This window comes from Plectropomus leopardus, chromosome 8 (assembly GCF_008729295.1).
Source record: "Plectropomus leopardus isolate mb chromosome 8, YSFRI_Pleo_2.0, whole genome shotgun sequence".
Taxonomy (NCBI): Eukaryota; Metazoa; Chordata; class Actinopteri; order Perciformes; family Serranidae; genus Plectropomus; species Plectropomus leopardus.
The window spans coordinates 12,993,019-13,020,067 of NC_056470.1; the positions used below are offsets into that span (position 1 = coordinate 12,993,019).

Below are 27,049 nucleotides of genomic sequence, written 5' to 3' on the forward strand. Positions count from 1 at the left end.
CATAGAGGTTGTGGGTAGTTAAACATGCATCGGGGTATAAGGAGGCCGTGCCAGGAGTTTGATGTCAGTCAGCTCAAAGACACACACAGTCAACATGTCAGTGGGTGTTAGGGCCACCTAACCTTGTCAATTCCAACAAGAAGAAGGAAAAAGGAGGGAGAGGAGGCAGAAGGAGGAGGGAGTAGACAAACTGTGGCTTCTTTCACTTGTCTAAAGACTTTCTCTGGCACATATTGATCACCCTTTGTAACCCCTACGTCCCCCTGAGACTCCAAGAGCGGGTTTCATGTTACCTGCTCTCACAGAGAATGAAGGATGGAGGTAGAGGTGAAGGAGGAAGAGGAGGAGGAGAGAAGAGGGGCTCATTGTGGAACAAAAATGAGGGGAAACCCAGCAAAGGAGTGATAATGCTTTGTGTTTGCATATAAAATAAGACCTCAATCTTAACAGAAGTGTAAACTAGGACATAGTTTGAATCATGGGAAATGAAAAAGTCCTCAAATTTGCCAAAAAAACAGATATGAGGCAAAAAAATAGTGCAACAGCAGAGATTTCACAGACACTAGATATATTTAAAAAGCCAAAAATGTTGCTTTCTACTCTTGGCTCTTTTGAGTCCATTTGTGCATGTGTATTGGTATTTACTGTATGTGTTTGTGGTGGAGTTTGGTGGTTTGGTGAATCTAGGGGCAGCTCTGCTGAAAACCCTGAGCCCACCCTCACCACCAAACTGGGGGGTGAAGCTCCAATTTCCCCGCTGTGCCTCACATTGATACTGAGCCTGTGTGAGTCCTCAGGGGAAAACTGGCCTGAGACAGAGCAAGTCCTCTAATTACAACTTCCAATCAGCCCGACCCGAGTTCAGTGCTGACCTCTAGCTTGACTCTCGGATCTCCTAATCACAGTCAAATGTCTGCTGAAGGAAATCGAGGTGTGATGGAGAAGAACCAACAAGCCATCTGACGTTTTTAGATGTGCAAAGTTCGTGAACTTCTCTTAACTGGCTGAGTTTCTAGAGGCATGTTTGTGGTTTTTTTCCCAGCTCGTAAAGTGTGAATGGTCATGTTCTTGTTGTCTGGGTGAGCGCGTGCAGAGGGTGTATTTTTCGTGGGTGGGGGTGCAGGTGCCAAGTTTGGTGAGTAAATATGTAAAGGGTCTGGTTGGAGGTGTGGAAGAGCTGCCGTGTGCTTGTTTGTACAAATACGGCAACCATTTCAGCCAAATGCATGTGAGGTAACAGAAATGTTTTTACATTGAGCCAAGGTGTGAGTTTACCCTTCTCACTGCATTCACCTGCTTTAAAATAACAATGCCAGTTAGTGCCTTGGCTAAAAATAATAATAACCTTAACTTATGTTTTAACACCCTGTTCCACAAAACTGTGGCTACTTCTTATGTAAATGCATTTGCTGATGGTGGGAGTGGAAAAAAAGACTGTACGCATCAGTTCCCGTAATGTATTTTCTATAATTCATACTGTGAATCTCAGACGCAAATAATGTGAAAATGTCCACTGAAAGAGCTTTAACATAAAAACTATCCATTCCTCACTCTCCACAGCTACTGCCTCTTCTGCCTCCAGTTTACAACTTAAAAACTTGGCTTGATCAACTCCAGGCCTTTATTTTATGTGTGAAAACAGTCACTGAAAACTAACCAGGCATACCCACTCCTACACACCTACTACTCCGCCTAATATCTTTTCTGCAGGCTGTGTGCACTTGTCATTACCGTTGAGCTGTGACAGGTATCGTACATGTTTTATGAACACGTGGAGAAAAGCTGAAATCCAGGTGGAGTCAAAGTGAGATTATTTCTTTTCTTAAGTGGGAATAGGTGTGGGAAGGGAGGTGGGGAAACAGGACTCTGACACACACACACACGTATGAATACTGCCATGCCTACGTATTGGGCATGGTCATACACACACATATTGGTTCCCCCCTTCTCCTATACACACATCCAAGGGTCTGATCACAGGCTTAATGAGCTGCAGACCTGTGTGCGTTATGTATGTGCACATGCTCGTGTGTGTGTTGTCTGGGAGGCCTGCTAACACCCTGTCTCCGGGTGGAAGCCTGATTTATAAGGCTTCAAATGGGGTGCAACAGAGAAGGAGAGCCAGAACAAGCCCGTGGCTGATTGTTTGTTTATTTACCTTTCTTTTTCATTTTTCCCCCCTCCCTACGTCACAGGGGGCGAGGAGGACCGGGTGGAAATCATCAGCTCCATGTGCAAAAGGGTTTCAACAAAACAAAGCAAACCAGGCTGCTCAAAGTTTTGCCCTCAAGTTCTTTTTTGTCCTTCAGATCAGAGGCTAGAAACAGAAATTGTGACACTATAGGAATGCTGTTTTTATATTTTCAAAATGTTCTTCAACAGCTAATGTCCAATTATAGCCATCTTGCACTGACTCATTCTGTTCATTTGGGCAGTTCAACGATTCACTTCCAACTTGACTCACCAAGCCAATTTATTGATCTCCTCAGTCCAACAATCTCCTCAAACCCAATGGGCAGAAAATATGTTGGCATTAAACGTTTCTGCAAACCACAAATATCTTAACATTTTGCATATATAATATAGCGGATACGTTGGAAGTTTATGTTTCAACATAGCTGCAAGTAACATGGTTAGGTTTCGGTAGAAAAAACACTCGTCTTTGTTAAGGAAAACATCATGTTTTGGCTTAAAATACCCAGTTTGGGGGCACATTCCCCACTGGAAATACAGTCTCTTAAAAAACACATTTAAAACATTACTTTAAAACAAAACTTTACAACTTTTTTTCAGGCCACAACCTTGGCAGGAAATGCCACAACTTTGTAAAAAGAAAAAAAAAACTGTCACTATCCTCACTAATGTGTTACAAAAAAAAACAACAACAATGGAGCCTAAAAATCCACTGGAAAAACAGCAATGACTCACTAAAACAAAGCAGGTCTGCAGTATCCCGGCAGGTAACACATTATACACCATCTCCTCCACCTCCTGATGACAGTCAGCTCATACATTACATAACTTTTGAAATGCTGACATAATGTGTATAAAATATGCAAATGTAACTTTGTGATTTGCAGAAACATATAACGCCAACATTTCCTTCTAACAACTGGGCTGTTTCTTTTCTCTCCATAAAAAAGGGTAGTTCCTGTTTAATACCTTTTGGATCTTTTTGCTGATCATTCTTATCAGTATTATCAAAATTTCATTTACCATGTTAGTTGGTGCAGTCTATGAAGGCGGCAAACTTGCTAGAAATACATTTAAGACAATAAAACAACATATAAATAGCAATTAGGCAATCAAGCAGGTTTAAACCAACCTCTAGGTTAGCTTAATCTAATTTGGAGGAGGAACTGAGGGTAAACAGTAAAGGTAAGACCCAAAGTGCCCATTATAAACTATATCACTGATTTACACCAAAATAAATCAATTTCTTGACCGACAGTTCTATTTTTTTAACATCAGAAAATGACTCACATGATAACACACACTCACGCACACAAACACCAATGTACCAACACGAGCACTGACACAATAAGACTTCAGTGAAAGAGAAGCAGCTCTGAGTGGACAGGATGCAGAGCAAACTCCACAGGAAGCTCTGATAAGAGCACAACACTTATATCGCTCCTCACAACACAAAGGGGAACCTTTGACAGCTAGGAACCTTTAATGGATGTCTCGGCATGCCCTCTCCTCCGCCAGTTATATCTGACGGATGTGTGTGGCGTGCAGGGCTGAATTAGTAGAGGAAAGTTGCTTGTACGGGTAGACGTTGGTGACAAGGTACATATTATTTTCTGTTTGACGGAGGGCAGAAAATGGAAATGGCAGCTTGGAGCGCAGTGGTGATTGTGATTTTGATGTGAGACGGAGATAGAAGCAGACTTACACCATGTGAGACATAACTGCTGGATTATAGTGTGTCTCTATAGGAATATTTTTATGAAGTGTGATCTTAGTGCATTGTTGCACTGCCTCAGGTTTCAATGTGTGAACACACCCTAGTTCTCATGTATTTGTATGTGTTTGAGTTTCAAAACTCTAAAAATGTAGCAACTTCATTCTGACTTGTCCATGCATGATTTCCATGTTGAGAAATAGGCAAGGTTTGTCGTTTTATGTATTATTGTACGTTATACATGGTTCAGCGGACACTGTTTTGCTGTCACATCAAAGGGTATCAAGATGAGCAACAATGGTCATCCAGTCTTTTAAACATGTCTGTTTTAGATTCAGGTAGTTAATAACACAAAAGACACGTTCAGATTTTTTTCCACAATTTTGCTGAAGGACAATATGTGAAAATTCAAAGAAAGACAAGCAGAGAGAGATGAGGAATCCAAAAATGCAGAAGTATGCACTTCTCCTTGAAGCAGCTAGGGGGCAGCCTGGAATGAAAACTCTCCAGGTAGTTGAGCAGAAGTGGAAATTAAACTTCCCTCCTCTCTGCAGACATACATATACAAAAACACAATATAAGATGGTAGTTAGAGCAAGGATTTCATGCACGCACACACACTTGCTCTGTGTTACCCCAACGAGAGGGCCAGTCATGGAAACAGAGCAGTGACAGTGACAGATTGAGTGGCTGTGAAGTGGGCTGCGGAGCTGGTTGTTAGAGGTGTTGCAAATTAAGGTGCAGGACGACTAACAAGAAATAAAGAAGTGTGTGTGAGAGTGTGTATCCTTTCTGGAAAAGGGTCTGTTTCCAGTTGGGAGGTCCCTTTAACATGCACATACGCACACACACACACACACAGGCGGACTAATAAAGCAGCTGACAGAGTACAGATCCCCACAGCCTTCAACGTGTATGTGCACATTCACGTGTGTGTGTGTGTGCGTGTGTGTGCCTGGGTGTGATGGATGGGGGCCTGCAGAGATGACCCTACCCTGCCACATCACTCAACAGTCTAAATGAGTGTGTGTTCATCCACATTTGTGTGTGTGTGTGTGTGTGTGGAGGTGAGAGGTGGACAGGCACACAAGGGGTCCTGTCAGTAAGCCCTCTCTTAGAGAGAGGAAGGAAAAAGACAGAGAATAAAAGGCAAAAAGAAACAGAGAGAAAGAGAGATTATTCATATTTTATTAACTTCAGCGGACTGTGGGTGAGGATGATGTGGGGAGGCAGTGAAACCTAAGAGGATAAGGAGTAAGATGAAGGAGGAGAGATGCACACAACACTGATGAAAATAATAGTAGTGCAGTCCATGCAAGAAAGAAGATGAGCAGGAGAAAGATGTGCGCTTAAATAAACTTCAATAAATGAATAAATGATGTCCAGAAATAATTTCAAAGCCAGTGGCTGCATATAATCTTTTATAAGCCTAAGAAATAATATAAGAAATGTGCATGTGGGGAAAATGTTTCAATGAAATTTGTACACAAATTATATTTACAATGAAGTTACACAAGAAATCAAAATTGTGCTTTAAATCTGGACTCAATGTGAAGAACAAGAACAAAAGCAGCTTTTATTTCTTAGTCTTTGTCTAACATCACTGTTGATACAAACTTGTAGTGGAAAAAAAGATGGAGATAGAATGTGAAAATAAAATTTGCATTGCAGAATTTTCTTTTACAGCTTTACAAAATGTGATGTGCAATCAGAGGCCTTGAAATGATTGAACATCATTTCAAAAACTGAAACCCTTGCTGACCTTTATATGAACCAGTGGAAAACAGCAAGCAAAATACATGCAAGCACACAAAACATATTGTTTCACAATGAAAAAAAATATGCAAAATTGATGTGGAAGAAACCAAACACCAGAAAAGATGCAGGAGAGTTGATATATTCCTCAGAAAGGCTTCCCGTCAGTTTAGTTAATTCAGAATCATATTGAAATTATATGAAGTATGAGGGGAAACATTCATCAGTCCAGGGAAATTTGCTCTTTTCAGCAGTGCTCTAATGCTGAGGTTGACATTATGACTCATTTATTTTCATTATCTAAATTTTCCCGGGCATGAGAGTCCTTTTCTCGATACTGTAAATTTTCTTTTTCCTCTCTTTGTTTCACCACAACAATTCCTCATTCTTGACTTTACATGGTCTACTGTAAATACACAAAAAGACACCAAACCACCTGCACACACACACAACCAAAACTAACTGTAACAGTCATGCAGAAGCCTAGACTTTGTTTGTTCAGCTAAATTCAAATGACATTCAAATAGTATTCAAATATGTTCTTAAATGTGAGAAAATGTACACACTTCAAAAGACTTTGCTCAAGTCATTCTGATAATGTGGTTTTAATTATTATGTACAAATTTTAAACCAAACAATTTTAATAATCAAATTACAGATATAGCTGTCGCTTGCACATTGTTGAATTAAAAATGAATTATGTAAAAAAAATATATATTTTTTAAATTGTGAACATTTGTTTAGTCCAAATAAAGAGAATCAGTAGCAGAGCCAACGTGTTTCATCAGGAGAAGTCATACTGTGAGATTAGATTGGGCCTTTAAAAATACAGTGTGTGTGTGTGTGTGTGTGTGTGTGTGTGTGTGTGTGTGTGTGTGTGTGTGTGTGTGTGTGTGTGTGTGTGTGTGTGTATGTGCATGTGTAAGGCCAATTACTGATGCTGGTAATAGTACACCTGTGTAGCCATGTCTGGCAATCTACTGACAGCTAAAGAGGAAAAGAGGCTGTAAATCCACGCACGCACGCACGCACGCAGGGACGCACGCACGCACGCACACTTTCTTTTACTGAGGCATTAGCTCTTGTGTTGAAAATCACGTATTTATTGTTTGTCTCGGTCAGAAAACCTGTGTGTCTGCACCTTCTGTGTGTGTTCACTGTATGACTGGTAATATGTATGCAAGGTGTTGGAGTGCGTGTTCGCAGTGTGTGAGTGGTATGGGGTGTGTGTGAAGGTGAGTGAAGGCGTGTTAAATGTGACCCATTTTATCTGGGCTGGGCAGCCATCGACATAATTAAAAACCAGGCAGGCAGGCCGGGGAGGGCCTGGGGCCTTGTAAAAGCCATCTGGGCTGTAGTGTGTGTGTGTGTGTGTGTGTGTGTGTACATGCATTGTGAGTGTCAGAATGTGGCCAGGCTCACTAATGACCCAACTTGCTTCTCTTAAATCAGCATCTCTACAGTCGCCGTCACACAGCTATCATTTGTGGTGAGTGTGCATGTGCCACAGTCAGAACAGCATGTGAAAAGTTCCAGTGTCTATCTCCCACACTCCCAAAATCATTGTGGAGTCAAATCTCATTTTGTTTGAGTTTGACCTGTCTGACTTTGTGAACTTGAACAACAGTTCCTATGCAGGTGGGGATACAAGGCAATGTTGTGATTTATGATGATTGTTTTATTTTGTCCATTCATTTGACAGCAATGATACATTTAAGGATTTTAAAATTTAATTTGTTTATGTGCAACCACAGCATGTAGGATATCTAGCTATAGCTCATCAGCAGTCTTTGTCCCTGGTTAAGCTTTAAAGGGATCTTTTCATTGTCGACTTTGGAAGACAATACAAGTAAAATGACAGCAGGATGAATGAATCTACATTTTTATTTCCATTGACAACTCCACTGACAAAACCTGTAATTTTACCTTGCTGGACACAGGAGCTGCTCATCTACAACCGCTTCAAACAGAAAGTTAGTTAGTGTTATTTTGTGAATTTGGCAAATCCGAACTAACCTAAACACAAAAGTCACACAATAACACCATCAATAGCAATTACAATCAGTAGTAGACCAACAGCTCCCGTGTTCAGCAGTGTTAAATCACTGTTTTTCTCAGTGGAATCTGGTTTGGAAGAAAGCACAACAACGGATTCGTATTCCCACTGGAAATCACTTTGTGACATTAAGGTCAAGAACTGAAAATATTCTGAATGTAGCGTACACTTAAAGTGATATTGATTTTTTTAGGTGGCTACAAATACATTTTCTTGCTGACCCCTCCACAGCAGTGCATCGTTTAGTTTCAGTGACTTTACTAAATAAATACATTTATTACATCAATATATTTCAATACATTTCAACTTATTATTCTGTTATCAGTTAGGACTTTTTCACTATTTTTACATTATCATAGTGTTGCTGAAAATTGGTTACTCTTCTTTTTTCCAGCAGGAGGAGGCCAGATATCAAATCTGCCTTTGAGATATACAAAAAAAAAAACTTTTTAAAATTTATTTTACTTATCTTTTTAAATTTGGGTTGCTTATTTGTCTAATTCAAACAGGAGAGGAGCTTTTTATGTGTGCAACCACTTATAACATCTGTTATTTTTAGCATCACACCACCATGTCCGCCTCCGCACCCCTGCAGCTCATCTGAATGAGCAGGTTGCCATGTGTCGGGTTGCCAGGTTAGTGTAACTTAAAACAGGAAGCGTGCACACTTTAAAAGAAGAGAGGCAGTGGGTTTTCAGGCTGGACCTCGTTAATGAAATGGCTTTGTGTTATTTACAGCCTCTTGTTAAAAGGCTGGATGAGAGTGTGTAAGAGTGTCTGTGTAAATGTGTGCGTATGCCATCTTGTATGCGTTGTGTGTACGTGCAAGTGTGTGTGTTTACGTGCATGACTTTTTGCTTGTGTACAGTGTTTCCATGTGCATGTGATGTGTTTGGCATACATGTGTGTGTGCACAGAGGTAACCATCATGCTATGTCTGTTTTACTGTTGGACAGGCCAGGCTTTATGATATGTATTTAAGGCAATTAGTGAGCAGATATATTGGCTCATTATAGTGAAGCAGGTGCAGTGTAAATGGGAAAATATATGAACAGTACATCAGGGTCACACACTCTGTCTGTGCTGTTTGAATGCTAACAGCTAGACATGTGTGTGTGACCAACAGGAGCACACACACTGAACTCAGTGAGACCCAGACTGAGGAAACATTTTCTCATGCTGGCCTCTGTCAAAGAAATCCAATGATCAATGAAGAACATTTATCACATTTTAAAATAATTGTTAGCAGGCTCAAGAAGAGAACAAAGTGAGTAAACTGGTGGAATATTTACGGAGAGGGAGGCAGAGTTAGTAAACTATGTGTTTATCGGCCGAAAGGAACGCACAGTGAGCAAAGTGGTTGTTTATTGGCTACAATACTCAACATGCTTTGCCTGGAGGCCACTTTTGCAAAATGCTCAAGCTCTATCTTGATGCTTTTTTTTAATCACATTCTGGCACCTTATTTACATTCAAAGTACAAAAAAAAACAAGTGTGAATCAATTTATTTTCATTGTAAATTACAAAATGGTCTGTGATAAGTCCTTGACAACTGGGTTACTTATATATTTACTATTTAATATGGGTAAAATCTTACTACATTGCAGAGCTACATGCAATATGCTGCTTTGCACAGCACCTCTTTGCCCACTGTCACATCCTCTGTTAATCATGAGACTACTGCTGCAAGAGTGCGAGCTCCATGCTGGGGGACTGCTGGTGAGAGTCCACCTGGGGCTGACTGTTAGTATCCTACAGCTAACGCTTAATGCCCGATTTACACTGCATGCATGAGCAGTGCGTGATGGCAACCTTGCCGAACTGCAGCGCGTTTCACGCTTGTGGTGTTCATGTTGGCAGCGTAGTGGCTGTGATGCTTCTGCAGGGCTGCCTGTTGCTATGAGTACTATATTTCCACATTTAAAGGTGCGAATTCCACACATTTATGAAGTTGTACAAGCTCTTGCATTGTCAACAACATGGTCCTGCAATTATTTCAATATCTATTTCAGCTGCGCGTGGCATGAAAAAATTGGCATGCCACTGTTTCTGTAGCTGTGCCGTGGCTGAAAAGCAGCTGAGACATGCCTGACAAGCCATTCTCATGCAGGCAGTGTAGATGCTCTAACTTGTTAACACTGGCACCGCAAAAAACAAAAAACAATAGGTCCAGGGACGCTCACACACTGCTTCTGTGTGAAATGTGAATTGGGCATAATGAGTATTAAAAAGACAGAGTTGAGCTGTTTTGGTGTCAGTTTGTTGGGATTGTTGAACAGTTCAGTGTCTGATCTAAGCCACTGCTGCTAAGATAGCACGTGTTAACTATGCATATATAAGAAGGCCAGGAGGAAAGCCGCTTTGGACTCTTGAGACAGCCCATCAGTGTATCTCCAGCATGTCTAACCTATGTAACTGTAGCGGGAGGGAATTTGGTGATTTTTCTTATGGTAACATTGACTTTATTGTTTAATAGGCTCATTGAGGCCTGGTTGTTTATTGGTGAATTTCAATTGCACTTGTTTTCCATTGTTGGCAAATTTACGATACCATTCTTACGGCCACCTATTGCAGGCCAGATTTGGCCCATAAGTTGAGTATCACTGGGCTACAGGCACTAATGCTTGATTGTGTCGCTGGGCTTGTCTTGAGGAGAGTCTTGAGGAGACACACAAGCACACATAAACAAACATAAATTTATACACTGATTACTACATGTATGTATAGCCACTATGAGCAGGGCTTTTATGAGTTTATGACACAATTTTCCAGAATTTTTCTAATGTCTTAAATTCTTGTTTGGGGTCACCAGAGTTGGGAATTGTCATATTTTACACATACTTGTAGTGTTCTAGAGAAAATATGTGCATGTATGTGTGCATGTGTGTGTTGTCATATCATTGCAGTACACAATTTTTTGAGTTTTGAATTGTTGCAATGAGCTCAGAACCAATAATCTGTACATTTCAACAGGTTATCCTGGAATTTAAAACATGATATATTTACTCAATGAAACATCAAAGTAAGGTGAAAAATGTATGGATCTCAAACTTTAAGCATGTAATTCAAGTCTGCAATTATAGCTTTCTCTTTTTTTTAAGTTCTCAAATAGATATATCATAGGGGTGTAAAATAAAATTTCTGAGTTCAATCAAAGCAACTAAATCAATCAACTGTAATGCATACATGCCAAGAATAATGGCAAATAATAATGAGGCGAGGAAGCTTGCATTCAACACTGACACAACTTGACCTCCACTCTAGCGACTGACATCGGAAGTGAAACACAAAAAGGGACAATTCCTGGAACTGTGCAAACACAAATAGGGAAGTGGTGCTTGGTACAAATTTATAGAGCACGTAACACCATCAATTATTTATTAACACCCCAATAAAAGAATACTTCCTTCAACAACATTTGCTTTTGTGATACAACGGAGAATGATGGAGGGAGAAAGAGGCCGAGAATTAGAGACACAGAAACACAGTGACAACAACCATTCATTTACAAACATATTTCTAGTGATCTAAAGCAGACAACAGGGGTTTTCAATATTAACTTAAAGAGTATTTTTCCCTCTGCATGTCAGTTCCTGCTCAGTATCAAATCAACGTTGACCTCAACATTTATCCCATCGAATACCTCATTCTTTGAATCTCAGAGAAGGAGACTGACACAAAACAGGAGATGTCACAACTGTCTCCAACCATCTTCTTTAAATTTCCCTTTTTGGTGGAATGTCATTTTACGTTGTAGAAAGCTGCAGCGTCCTTGTGTGTTATGAGATCAGTGAGTTGGCAGGACAGCAGAGAGTGGAGATGAGAAGAAACGTACACAACATTCAAAGTGGAGACAACCAGCAAGACAGTGACAGACACTCTGTCACCCCTCTGTCTCCTTCTGTCTTTCTCACCCAGTCATCACCCATACTCCACCTGGGCTTTTACAGGGTTGAATTTGAGAACTCAAATTGCCAAAAAATGCTTTGTGAAGTAAAGTGGTGCCTGAAAAAAACGGCAGCTGGCCAGGACAGCATGTGGCAGAATCCCTGTGTGGCTGCAGGCCGGGACTTATTGGAACCATCTGAGCAGAACTCTTGGTTTACTCTAACAACCAGACTCCACTTTCTCCTCTCACCACCTCCTCTCTCCTCCTCCTCCTCCTCCTCCTCACCTGTAGTGAGTGGCCAGGCTTTACTCCTCAGTGTGATGACCCAAAATAAAGGATTTACTGCACAATCAAGATATTTACAAATGATAAAAAGTGACATATACTTGTAATGGAAAAAACATAAGCCTCGTCGTATTAGGGTTATACCCTATTTTGTAAGACTTATTTTTTTTCTAGAATTTTTTGATGATGAAAAACAGAATAAAATAAAGCTTTATAAAGATTTAGCTGAGTAATGGCATCTTGAGCAGAGAATGAGGCTACTACCTTTGTATGTGTTGTAATCTGAGTTTCTAAGGATTACAATTTACATACTTCTTTAGTGTACTGCTGACACTGGTAGCTTTGTCAGCACTGTTTTCATTGTTACCACTATACCCACTGTTGGCACTGTAGCTGCTAGCTGCTGGCTAAGGGAACTCTAAGTTAAGAGCCATGTGCAGACAACTTGTTAATCATAGATATGCTCTGAAAATCGTGCAGAGGTCCTTTGACAAAAAAAAAAAAAAAAAAAAAAAAAAAATTAAAAAGTCAGGGTGGCTGTGGCTCAGGCTGTCAATTTCATCATCCTCAAAGTGTACGAAAAGCAGTTTGATTCCTGGCTACATGTCGAGGTATCCGTTGGCAAAGTAACCTTAATGTGCTTTTGACCATTGTGGGCATACCAGTCATGTGCCAATGGTATGTGAATGTGTGTGAATATTTAACTGATGAGCATGTAGTATCTTGTATGGCAGCCTCAGCACCAGTGTATGAATGTATAGGTGAATGTAACATGAAGTGTAAAACACTTTCAGAAGTTGAAAGACTAGGGAGGCACTTTACAAATGCAAGTCCATTTACCATTTACCAATTAAGTTAATTGGTATTAAATAAGAAAATAAAAATCTTCTTGTACATTGAGAAATGAAAATGTGCCAGTTCTGATCTTGACTGCTTTATAGATGACTGTGTCTTAGCTATTTCTGCAGTAAACGTAATGCCTTGCTTTGATTTATTTGCTTCTGTGGTAGTAAATCACATGCCATGAGCAGCAGAAATGTACTGAATGTTAAAGCAGGATAACTGGGAATGTTTTCGGCTGACTAGCTCAAGACAGACAAATTGTAGATATATATTGGTAAAAAACTTACTGGCTAAGCAAAATTAAGGCTCCAAACAACCATTAACCTGTAAAAAAGTATGCTCACTCTGTAATTAAAGGGCTACCTCAATTTAAAAACATAATCCACTACTGTGAATACATCCATATCTATTCCTTGCAGATTATGAAAATCCAAGCCAAATCCAGAAAAAAACAGTGCCATATTTAGGCTAAAATTTATTAAACAAAACCCAAAGGAATACACATTAACATGGATATACCTGATGCAGAGAGAAACCTATTGTTTTCTCGAGGAAAAAAGCATTTTAAGCTTTTAGAAATAAAGGTTGAATGTACAAATCCTTACCAACAGCTGCTGTGATTAAATTAAAACAACATGAAATGCAAAAAGACAGCCTTAATAATTATTTTTGTTGCACATCATTTTTGTTGCCAGATCAAGTTAATTGTTGTATCCGTTAAACATATGAGTCCACCCTCCTCTCCTTTTGAAAAGGAAGAAAGCAAAGAGAAAAAACAAAACACATTCTAACTCTTGACTACTCTCTCTGGAGGATATGAGAGACGTGCTCTGCCCAGAAGGATTTGCAGTAGCCATGGAGACATACATGATGCTTCAAGACATTTTACTCTCCTCACACAGGATTAGAGGAATATCTGGCTATTGTCATCTCTACCAAAGAATATTTTAATGCGTGTGTTCTCATCTGTGCTCCGTGTGTGGCTGCTGAACACAGGTCTGCCTATGTGAGCGTTTCTCAGTCCAACACATAGCCTCTACGTCTGTCTGCACACATGTAGGCCCTCCCCTCCTTTGCCCTACCGGGGTCTGAGACTAGCCAGGACATGAGGGCCAATAAAGCTTACTCTCTGAGTGTTGGGCCTGCTGGCGAGAAACAGAGGAAAAGACCTATTTCACTGTTGTGTAAACCATTGTTTCATTTCCACACTTCTCTCTCCCTCTTTCTGCTCTGATATTTCACAGGGTTTTTGGCCACCGTTCAAGTGTGAACACAATACAGCTATTGAGATCATGGCTCGCACCTCCTGGCCTGAGCCGGGCTCAGCGCTAGCTTTAGCGCTCCCAGCTACCACCTCATGCTCAAACTGCCATAACTACTTCCTTTCCTTTCCTATCCCTAATTTTTTGTTTAAATCAGGATGCGGCACACACAGACTCACCACACCGCTGTGGTCCCATCCCCCAGCTTGTCATCTTAAGCCTTCACCCTAACTTTGGCTCTGGAGGGCCCCAATGTGCAGGTAATGGATCCTGCTTGACCACCTCCACCCAGAGGCCCATATATCCAACTTTTAATTAAGAACGCTCATCCCCTCTCCTGAGAGAGAGAGAGAGAGAGAGAAACGGTAGAATAGGCTGGGGGTAGCAGTGTGTGATTGTATCGTGTGTGTGTGTGTTGCAGAAGAGCCCTGCAGCCATCTGGTTTGTGTTAGACACAATATTAAGAGTGTGTCAGTGGCTGAGGCCTGGCTGATGGCTATCAATCTGCCCTTTAATGTATGACGGGATATATGGAGGGATGGATGGATATGGGCCCCCCTTAGAGAAGCTAATGGCTAAACTGGCGCATTAAGGTGATTGAGGTCCATGGTGGAGATGGGGCCCAGAGTGGAGTTGCACAAGGAGGCTTGAGAGCCAGCCTATCTCCTATGGCCTTAAAGCTATTGGAAACAGCAAGGAAGCTGTTGAGGGGATAGATGAGCTAAAGGATAGATGAAGGAAAAATCACAGAGGGTGGAGATGGATTGTAAAGTGTAGTGCTTAAACAGCAGGAAACCTCCAGGAAAACATACAAATAGCGCTTAAAAATAATCAATTAAACAGTTACATATTACATATTAATTCAACCCTTGGTTTATATTTGAAAACAGGAAATATGAAGACATCTCCTTCAACTGCAGGAATGGCATTTGTTATTATTTTTTCTTACATTTTATACACTAAGTAAATTAATTAAAAAACAAATTGATTAATTAGTGATATCATTATTAGTTGCTTAACAGGCTAATAAAAAGTGATAAGCAATCATGATGATAAGCTGTGTGAGCTTTTAATTTGTGAGAAGAAAAAAAACGCAGGAGGAAGAGAGTCTGTAAGGATAAAGGGATATAAATGAGGAGGAGGAGCAGCTGTTGACACAAGCCTTCTCCCCTCTGCCAGATAAGAGATAACTGGGCTGCCAGTGTTTAGACACACCATTAGTAGTGTCATCAATCACACACACATTTATTCACACACACTTACACACACACACACAGAGTGAGGAAACAGAGGAGAAGGATTACTGGGGGGTGACACAACATATTGCTCTATTAATGCTTCAAGCATGTCAGACTACATCCTTTTCTTTACAGCTCATCACACACACAACACACACATACACACACACACACACACAATCACACAAACACTAACGACACTATCAAGCACACACACACACACACTTCTGTAACTGCTTTTGAGTATTCGGCCCGTTCAACTGAACTAAACAACAGCGTCAACCACCATTAAAGACTTGATGCTTACAGACAAATGTAGAGGTTCCTAATATCACTGGTCATCAGAAACTTTTTTTATCCTTTTACAGCACAGCTCTCCTGGATGTTTGCTTGTGTTTGAGAGTTAAAAAATACTTTGCTTGTAAAATGAACATTTGTATATCAGTTCTTCACCATGCGTTACCTTGGATTTGTGAAGAAAATGTTTTTCTTGCATGACTACACGGTGAACGGAGAATCAAAAAAGGTGAAAATTCTTCATGAATAAAAGTAAATGAAATGACTTGGGCAGTATAATCCAAGTCTCACTTATTCAGTTCTATGCTCAGAACTTCCCAAACACTAACATTTTTGCTAAAATTTTGCAATAATAAAATATGCTTCCACCTGAGAGTAGCATGCCTGGAAATAGTTCTGAGCATACAACTTGATAAATGAGACTTGGATTATACTGCCCCAGTTGTGTGACAGTTTATAAACAGATGTTATGCAAGAAGTTTTGTCAAGAATTCAAGGTAGCATGTGGTGAGTAATTGTTACACAAATCGTCATTTTGGAGGTAAAATATTCCTTTAAGTTACAGTTATGAGGCATGCCAACGCTGCAGAGGGAAAGCGCTCTAAATGGGCATACAGTAAATGTCTGTGTTTGTAGTTGCATACAATTTATTTGTGCATGGACTTGGGGGTTTTTATGCATGCATGTATATTAAAATGTAATGTACTGTTATATATTATTCATTGTGTATTATTCTTTTTAGTGCAGGAGCAATAACAGAGCTGCAACATGCAGTGAGAGCTAGGTAGGATACAGAGGGGTCATGAAGGACAGACAAAGGGCACAATTCCAACTTTAACTCCCACCTGGAAACTTCTCATTAAAGCTCAAACGCCCCACGGCATCCAAGTGCCATAGAAGTCACACTAGCAAATAACAATGACTTTCAAACTATCCTTTGACTAATAATGCTGTCACTACATGTTACTTGTGGCTTTACAAAGACAAAAAAAAAGAAACTTTTTGGAGTGGTCCTTGGCTCCCCATGGTCATATTAAAAGCTAAGGCATAATTTGGCTATTCACTAACAACTCTTGGAGAGTGCTTCCCTCAAGGAACACAATCAGGCATAATTGGCCAATCAACATCGGGAACAAACACAACGATATACCTCACACGGTGAGGCTGTTGGATACAGTCATATGAAAGAGATGTCAAACACAAAAAATCAAGAGGAGAAAGGACACAACATGGTATTACTGTTGTTCTCTTAAGATACACAATGTGCTGTTTGACAGAGGGCTGATTGAAAATATGACATATGCAATTTACTGTGTTCATAAAGCAGGGAGATGCTCAGTTATTTGTGCATTGGAGGGCAAGAGCTCTTCATTGCTGCTCAACCATGTGGATCCAAATGCTTACTCCCCTCCTTTTTTTTGCCTCAGATAATATTTCTAACCATAGAAATCACATGTATGGTCACGTATAGATACATGTAGTAGATACCTCTCTGAGCTTCTGCACCCCTATACACCCAGCCGGTCTCTCAGGTCAGCTGACCAGCTGCTCCTGAGGGTGCCCAAGACAAGGCTGAAGCTCAGAGGGGATCGAGCGTTTTCTGTTGCGGCTCCAAAACTTTGGAATGAGCTGCCGCTGCACATTAGACAGGCCTCCTCACTGTCTGATTTTAAAACCCTTCTTAAAACCCATCTGTTTTCTTTAGCTTTTAACATCACGTAGGGTTGTTGCTTCACATGTGCATAGATACGACGGGCAGTACACTTTTAGCCTATTTATTAATTATGTTTTATTGTTTATGCTGTTTTTAGTTCTATTATTTTATTGTCCTTTATTATTTTTATTATTTTTTATTTTTATTCTCTTTGTACAGCACCTTGGTCGACTCTGGTTGTTTTAAAAGTGCTTTATAAATAAATCTGATTGATTGATTGATTGATGTAGTACATTTTGACATTTTGACACCTTTTGTTCATGTTAATCACTGATAATGCCTTTCTTTTCTGTATGAATCTGCTTACAGATTATCAGAAGATAACAGTTAGCCACAAGTTGTAAAAAAGTGATGGAACTAGTGATGGAATTTAACACAGATCGTCTCAATTGAGTTAAAAAAAAGTATTTCAAATTTGACCAATTTTAAAGAGTTTTCATGTTCAGTTGAAGCACTAACATGTCCCCGCCCCCCCGCCCCCCCAATCCTCCTTTTTTATGAAGCCTGTGAAAAACTGTGCATTTGGAGATGCAAGGATTTCACCCAACAACAAGGAAACAAAAAAAAAAAGATGAAGAGAATAAATAAAGCTGATCTATGCGGCTGTTTGAGTATGATCAGTAACACTAAGGACACTTGAGGTCTGGCATTTCATTGCTCAGCACTTAGACATCTTTATCTTCTATTATTGACTAACAATCGATACGTTTAGCCAAAGGGAGTCAATACAACCATAGCAGAATTAATTTGATAGACTGTAAGATCAATGGATAATATTTTAATTTGATGGCATAAAGAACCCATCCTGAATGTAAAAAGAAATATTTCTATTGGTCACAGCAACTTTTTTGTCTTTTGTAACTCTTTGACAAATTTTCAGCTCTTGAGGGCATCGTGAATATACATTTTGCATGTATTTTGTAACCACAATAAAATGGAGAAAATTAATCTCTGTACAGCTTCTGTGTGTGTGTGTGTATGTGTGTGTGTTTCTGTGTGTACAGTATATCTTTCTTAATGTGGGCTTTAGCTTGTTAGTTGTACTAATTACTCCAAACAGCACAATGGATCTTTTTAGCCAGAGGGGCGTATTCACTATGACCTCCCCGTGTGCTGGAGCTCAGTGGTCCTTGGGGGTATTTAGGAGGTAAACATGTTGACTGCACCTCTACCCCACCATATCACCATCCATTCACCTCCCCATACGTGCAATTAAGAGGCACTGGCTAATTTGAGGTTGGTGCATATATGTAAATGAAAGGCAAACAAAAGGAGTGGGTGATGGATGACAAGAAAGGGGGCTCGGGAAGGGTCCGTGTGGGACACTTAGCGCCACGACACTAATTAAAAAGCCATAGCACTGAGAGCGCTGAGGTAACTCATTAGCAGCAACCTGCTTCCGAGCCACACAACGCACTGAGTGCTAATGCTAGGAAAGCCACATAGAGAAAGAGAGAAAAAAAAGACAGTAAGAGAATGATGGACGTGGGCATTGTGCTTGACTGAGGTGTCCATGTGGGCATATAAGCCCAGCCAAATTAGCTTGGTTGCATTAGCCCTCCTGTGCCATTACCCATTAGTTTAGTGCAGGGGGTGGCAAGCTGAAGAAAGGTTACCATAAGCATGGCAATTAGGGCTATAATAGGATAAACAACAACCTAGCCGATGGAGGGAGTGAAGCAGAACACAGTGAAGGGAATGATTACAGAGGCCGAGTGTGTGGAGGTGGATGACTTCAGCTATATTGATCTGTGGCAATACGGTGGAGGGAGCTGAAAGTGGCGCCCACTGAGCCTGCAGGGCTTCTCCACTCAGTGGAGACAATGCCAACAGTGTCCACATAAAAACGCAGGCACAAACAGATGTGCACAGCGGCTTATTCTCTCATACCTGCAAGCACACACACATATGGACATGTAGGTGATTTGTGCATGTACACTATAGAGCATAGTCTATGTAAGAGTGACCCTTCCACCAGTGGTTGTGCCCATGGTGCATTTCTCCTCTGGCGATTCATTTCATCTCAGTATGAATCGTCACGGTCTTTCCCCCGCTGCTCTTTATAAAACGCATCCATCTCCTAACATTTACTTTGTCGTTTAACAACAAACCTCCACAAATGCCATTTTCATAGAGGAGGACCAGGAGGAGGAGAGAGAAAAAAAGAGGAGGGAGAAACAAGTGCTGTGGGATCAATGGTGCAAAAAATTGTTTTTATTGAATGCTGCGTGGCTCGCATTTCCTGCAGACACAGATAAGAGAATGGGAGTGAGCAGACCTGTCTGTATACGTGTGTGTGTGTGTGTGTGTGTGTGTGTGTGTGTGTGTGTGTGGTTGGTTGGGTGAGAGAAAGAAGGGGGCGAGAAAATAAATGAGATTATTGATGTAACATGTCAAATATAATTGCTGAGATTTGAGCAAAGAGGAGGAGAGTGTAGGCTGATGGGCTCGCTGATCCGTGGAACGCTTCATTTGGAGGAAAGGCCAACAAGTCGCCGAATTTGGATTGTGACCTCGGGTGTGTGCATATGTGTTGGTGTGTGATACTGCGGGGGAATTAGATCAGTCAGCCTCAAAACTGAGTTGTTGACTTTTAAACTTAAGTTCCTCGACACACACACGAACACACACAGACACACACACACACATCTCTGGCCTGTGTGTCATAATCCCACAACAAGGCGTCAGATTCATAGTCTGTCAGATGTAATATGGTCTGATGTTTGCCTGTGCATGTACTCTTGATTTCTCACCTCTTGGGGTCGGACTTTTTGGAAAGTCCCTCCATATAAAATTCTCTGAGGCCTGAGAGCATGCATGCTTTGTCTCCCCTGCGCATCCAGTTTTAATCAAAGAACTGAATGATAACTTGGGTATGCCTAGTCTCAAAGTAGCACGGATCTACATATGATAAAAAATTCTCTTACAGAGTGTGGGAATGCATGAAATCCAATCTGATTGGACTTTCAAGAAGACGCCTGACTTTGCCATTGGAGGAGTCATTTCAGGTTACATAAGGGTCCTCATGCTACATTACATGAACCTTGTTTGCCAGAAGTATGTTCACTACATCAGATACAATTGATTGTGCCACAGCTAAAGTTTAGGTAAAGATAAAGATAGCTAAATAAATGCATGAATGGATATGCGTGTGTGCATGTGAATATGTGTGTGTTTTGGATAGAGAGCAGTGACGGTTGGCGGCTGCAGTCCCAAAGAGAGAGATGTTCAGAAATTGGATGAAATTAGAGATCATCTGCAAGGCCAAATGGACATCTGGCCCGTGTGTGTGTGTGCGTCTGTATGTGTGTACCCACTCACAAAGACACATTCAGAGGCCTTATGGCTCCGGAGAGGTTTGGGCTTCATGATGGAGTCAGAAATCTCATCTCATTCACAAAGCAAACATTCCAACTTTGCAGCGCTTTTCAACACTTTCCACTAATTCCGCTCAATTCCAGCGTCCATCGTTTTCGTAAGTAAACAGTTGCTCTCTTCTTGAGGAAAATCTCAAATCCTGATCTATCCCTCTTAAAAGGTAACATTTTCCAGCTCAGTGGCCAAGATGGCCCTCTGGCTCGATCATTATTTAAATGTCAAGTGTCAGCATCAACTTCAGGACAATTTGTTCCTTTTAACAGAGAGAGATGGTTGTGGCAACAGTAGAAAGCTATAAAGAGACATATTAGAGAATGAGGGCTGTGTCTGACAGCTCAGCATGTTAGTTTAACCTGACATTAACTGGCAAGAGCTGTCTATACAATATGCACAGAGGAAATATGTGAGGATTCATGACAAATATACTGCAAATGTCACAAAGTGACGCACTGAAGATCCCATTTTGAAAGAGTAGCAAACGTTGACACAACCACAAATTAGATTTTTTGTTCAAAAGAAAGAAAAAAAATAGGATATTTTTGTAGAACCAGATTAGTTTAAAGTCCCTTTTAAGGTGACTTTTAGGTCTTCACACAATCACACCACAAGTTGTTATGTTTTCTGCCATGAGAAAGCACTGACCACCACAATTTACATAATGCAAGGTTAAAACTGACAAAGCTTACTCACAAATTAATGAAAATATAGAAACTAAAGGTAGAGAAACACACATGGGCTGCTGATTGTGAACCAAAGAACTATGAGCAAATGAAAAAAAGCTGTTGTTTGTAAAATATGATCTTTATCTTAAATCTAACTTTTGCACAAATTTTGAACACCAATAAATTCTTTTTTTTTAAGGAGCAGAGTGCAGATCAATGTTGTTCAGCTCGTCCTGGAAGGGCTGCTAATTGCAGTGGCCGACAAGGAAACGTAAATGACCCAATGTAGAATCAGTTCTGTTTGTCCATTCTGGGCTACTGTAGAAACATGGCGGGGGACCATGGTGGACCCCGTGGATGAGGACTCACTCCCTATGCGGAAAAACGGCTCGTTTTATAGTAACAAAAATACAACAGTTCTTATTTCTGGATGACTATACACTTAAGAAAATAAACTTATTTTATTATATTCTATTTCTACCAAAATGTCCTCCCAAAACCTACATACTGGCCCATAACTGTAACTTAAAATGAAAGACTTTCACTTCATACACCAGCGTACTGCTACAAGAGTTGTGTGTGTCAACAAGCTCCTGGGTAAATTTGAGTGTCTATGTGTTAATGTCTCCTACCCAAGTGTCTCTTTAGAGCACATCCTGTCCATCCCCAGATATGGCAGGCCAATTTGCAATAGGATCCCGAAGGTAGTCAAGTCCCCCTGCCAAGTATCTCATATTTTCAAGCTGACCGTTTTATGGCAAGATCTGTAAAATAAGCCCTCCTCCTTGGCCTTGAGTTCACACCACCTCCATAAATACTGAGCTTATGACAACAGGGCACACAGGTCAGGCCAGATTGAAGAGAAAGGTAGTTGTCAGAGAACATCTTCAAGCAAAATGGTTTCCTTGCGTCTTTTATCAGGAGCATTAATTCTTGCTTTACTTTCAATATTCAAAGCACACATTTCAAAAACACAGGACTTTTATGAATGTAAGTGTTGCAATTCAAATTTGGCAGATATGTATTGTCTCGTACTGCCTCTCTTCTCACTCCCCAACCCGTCCCTTACTCGGTGTGTGTGCGTGTGTGTGTGTGTGTGTGTGTGTATTCAGATGCTGGGTGAGAACGTATCTAATGACTCCAGCACTGCCCTATCAATCAACGGCCTTATGTGGACAGTGAAAATCAATGGTTCCACACAGAGCTACCTGAGGTCCCCCACACTTCCTTTGTCATAACCGCTCGATATGTCAATGAGCAGAAACTACAACACATTTCAGTCAGGAGGCTATTGGCGAGCGTGGTGGGTGTAAATCTTTTTGGTGTTTTCCAATGATTGTGAACTTCTCCATTTCAAAGCGCCATTGTGTTGTGTCAAAGATCACCTATTCAGGTCTGCGGCCATAGTCTTTCTTTCATTGATAATTCATTCATCTGTTCTCTTTGTTCCCCCCAACCTCTCATATTTTGTGTGCATGATCTTTCTTTAAAAGATTTTTTTTTCTCTTCCCCCTGTCTACATTTCTCCCTCACTTTCTCTCCTTGCATCTCCGAACTCTCTTCTCTCTAGGCGTTTATTGACATTTCCTTGCTAACCTTCTCTTTTACGCTCACCTTAATGTGCGCTGCCTTATCAGATGCGCAGTTGGTTTGGAGTTTCATTCAACCTCACTCCCTACTCTCCTCCTTTCCTCCCCATTATTCATCCTTCCTTCCTGTGCTCTGAAAGTCAAGCTTGCCTTTACAAAACCCCTGCGGTCTTATCTGGGAGACCCCGCGACCCCACAGTCATTGCAGCAGCCAGCAGGAGAGAATGGAGACCACAGCTCCCTCGGGAGAAGGACAACGGGACGAAGGTGTGTGTGTGTGGATGTGTGCATGTGAGTTTAGTGCCATTAGAGCAGTCTATTTACTGCCCGACTGTCTAAACACTTGTGATAACATACAGTGGTGAATCAGTGGACTACAGTACTCTTGGGATGGTGCTGATGCTGATAAACAAGAAACTAAAAACAAGGGCTGCAAGTATTGGTCATTGTCATTATTGATATATATTTTTCAGTTTTTTTTTTAATTTTAAAATTTTCTTTCAGAAGTATCACAGTTTCCAAATGCAACGTCCTCAAACTGCTGGTCGGAAACACGGCAAAACTCAAACAAATTTAATTTACAATGTTAAAAAACATATTGGCATTTTCAAACCAATTGCAAGAAAAAATGTTGGAGTTGGACATTTCTGCAAACCATGCATATGCTACATCTGCACGTTATGTATTGTATCATGTAGTGGATACATTGAAATTTTAGCTTTTAAACTGCTGTGTTTATTGTGTGGTTAGGTTTAGGCACAAAAAACACTTGGTTATGGTTAGGAAAAGATTATGTTTTGGCCTAAACTACCCTGCATGGGAGGGCACACTCCTGTTAGAAAAAGCAGCAAAGTTTCTGTAAAGAACAATGCCTTTTTGTGCCTCCATCCTGCTGAGGGGTAGCTATAAAGCACACAGGTTTGAAACCTAAAAAGCCAATGGAAACAGACCAATGGGATGCTACACAACTATTACATTTGGTGCCTTAAAGCCAATGCAAGCACACTGACAGGTTGCTACAGAAGACCTGCGTTTGGTGCTTAAAAGCTGTCAGAAATGGTAGCATTAATCTGCTAAAAGACAACCTGATTTGTTGTTCCTGAACAGTGGTCTGTTGCTAGGCAGGTGTCTCACCTAAGTGACAAGCCATCCACCATCCCTTCCACCTCCCAGTGACAAAGTCAGCTGATACGCTATGGCACTTTAGACTGTTGATACAATATGTATTTTATTGTGCAAACATATTGTGTTCATGGTTGCAGAAACATAATGCCAACATTTTCCTTTGATGTCTGGGCTGGCATTTCTGCTTGATAGATTATTAAAATGATTGATGAGTCATTAAATTTGCTGACTCTTTCTTTTGATCGACTATTTGATGAATTAATTATTTCAGTATTTATTAATCCTTTGTCAGTTTGGTGTGGCCTTCTGCCACACACTAACAGAGACCCATAAAAAATAACTTGCTCTCAAATTGTACCTTACCAAAGTGATTTCTGTGAACATTTGTCAAAGAGACAATGAAATGCAGTGATAATATGCAATGGAATCACATTTCCTCCCTATGTCGATTGTTCATATGTGCGTGCTTGTGTGTGTGGTCTTTGTCACAGTCCCTGCAGGTGCACCCCAGTGCACATATCCTATATTCATATCCTTATTCTATTCTGGCCAAGGGAGGTCCCTAAGGAGAGCACCTGCCACACACACTCCCACAGGCTGCATTCTTGCCTGTTTCCTCATGTTCTTCTGCTCTCATTTTCTCTCCTTAGCTTCATTAACAGCTAGAAGGAATACCCCTCTCCCTCTCTCCTTCATTGTTGCACAAACACACACACACACACACACACACACACACACACACACACACACACACACACACACACACACAGACTCAGGGATTTTGATTAATGTAGAGAACAATGGTGAAAATATGCATGGAAGAGCAGGAAAGAAACCGACACCAGAGGGAATATATAGGAACTAGAATGATATGAATAGGTATTGAAAATACAATGAACCCCTCTGCTCAACACTGAAAGCCTCTAAACAAATTAAAAAGTGACTAGTTGCCAAGTAATGATTGACTGAAATAATGGAAACAGAAGAAACTAGATTTAAAGGCAGAACACATTATAAGAAATGCTGATATACACGTCGAAGTTTCAGCTTTATTGTACAGAAGATTTATGCAATTTAAATCACAACAACTTTCATTTCTGGGTTTGAATCATGTGTGCTAAAATGTCTTCATACAGTATATGACTATTTAAGGTCATACATTCCAAAATGGTGAGATGGGTAGAGATAGACAGGGCCTGGCTGCTGCTGCCGCTGCATGTATTTATAGGCATTATCATCCAGTCTGTAATGCTGGCGATGTACCCTGAAGGCATACTATAGGATTACAGTGAGAGATGACATCACATTAAAATGAGAAGGACAGATGATCAAGACATTACAGTTGCTCTTAAAACTTTACTTCGATTGCCCTTTTTGGAGCAAAACATCCCCACTTCAGGTCTGATGTCATATCCTTTTTGAAAACTGAATTGAGGAAAGAATTATGAGCTCATAGTTAACAGTTCCTTCACAGCTACCTAAAGGGGTTTTATTTTTTTTGACAAGTTGTTTACAGAGTGTGTATACCTGCTGTTTTCACCAAGCCTCAGCCAAGTACACAATGAAAGATGATGGAGGAGGGATTGACAAAAATGAGTGGAACTTGGGCAGTGATAATGTGTAAACCATCTCTTATAGAGTGGTACAGGAATGAGTCCTAAAAATAGGAAATGAGTTAGCAAATCAAACTTCAATTTCCCTCCTTTGGAAGTCAATAGGTTCTGCGAAAAGGTTTTTGGTTAGGTAAAGGCTAGTAAAAAATCTTCTGAATGTCATCATGATAAACACTACTTTACAGCCTAATAGTGGCTGCGAACTTGTGTCATGCAACCATAGTGTAATCCGTTTACAGTCCAACATTAGCTGTTTGCTTCTGGCAATTACATTTACGGAATGATTTAAAATCATAAAAGTGGTGTTCATTTGTGAAGATTATCTTGTAGGACAAAAAGTGCAGGTATAATAAACTTTTTATTGGGATTATGTAAAATACGATGAAAAACTACCACTGGCTTTTCGTCGAAGGAACCAGGGCAATGCTAACCTGCGGGCTGTCCACCAAAAAATGTCATTCCTGTACAACTCCATTATGAGGCACATCAATTCTCTCCAAAAGGGAAGGAATAAGTGCAACGACTTGCAACTTGAAGTGCAGCATGTCTTTAAGTTTCTGCTACGCTGAAACACTGTGGATTAGTGCAATTTACTATGAAGACCTCTTAACAAAACAAATTATCAGAGGTGGCATGTGGTCTACAGGCTCAATTATGACAAAAAAGCCATAATACATACAATACATTACTGACAAAAACAGAAATGAGCTCCATTGTACTCCATAACATGTTGCTTGTGTCATAATAGAAATGTAATGTAGTATATTAACTATACAGTTGTAAGCATGTATAAGGTTGTTTTAAGTATTATTGATGTCCAGTAGTTCAAATGTAAAAGTTCAAAGTTTTCAGCACCAAATGAAATTCATGTATCCCAACAAGTTTTCCAAAGGTTTCAATTTGCCCTGTTGTGAGGGTAGCAGTGATTGTCTACATCTATGGTCTGATAACATCCATGAAGACAAATAAGATGGTGATGGGGTAAATGATAGAGAATGGGTGTTGAAAGCAGGAGGTGAGCTCCGAAAGCAGTATTATGCAGGAAGCAACAATTTGGTTGTCACAGAGTTCTTCATAATCTACACCTCATTCTGCAGCCACGCTCTGTCTGTTGGATACTACCCAAGATCTGTGTGTGTGCCAACAGTACATGCGTGTATTTGGGTTGTAATGGAGGATAGTGTTTCAGTGCATACACAGCATAACCTTGTTACTGTGGAGGTCAATCTGTGGTGATGTTTAAGCCAGTTTTTGTGTTTACCTGTAATTGACTTGCTGCCTGTACACTTGTTTATCTGCATACAGCTACTTGTTCATTGTGCAGTTTAGGACCCCTTCCTATGCACTGTAAACGCTGTGTTCATGCATGTGCATGTTCACATTTAAGCTCATGTGAACACAAAGCCTCTCTGTATCAAATAAAGACTAATATGTG

At 40.4% G+C, this 27,049-nt stretch overlaps 1 protein-coding gene across 1 annotated transcript in view; it reads right to left on the reverse strand.

Annotated features, from left to right (window-relative positions):
• LOC121946406 (histone-lysine N-methyltransferase PRDM16-like) overlaps nt 1–27,049 on the reverse strand; it is a 129,647-nt gene that overhangs the window by 1,402 nt on the left and 101,196 nt on the right. The gene's annotated exons all lie outside the window — the stretch shown is intronic.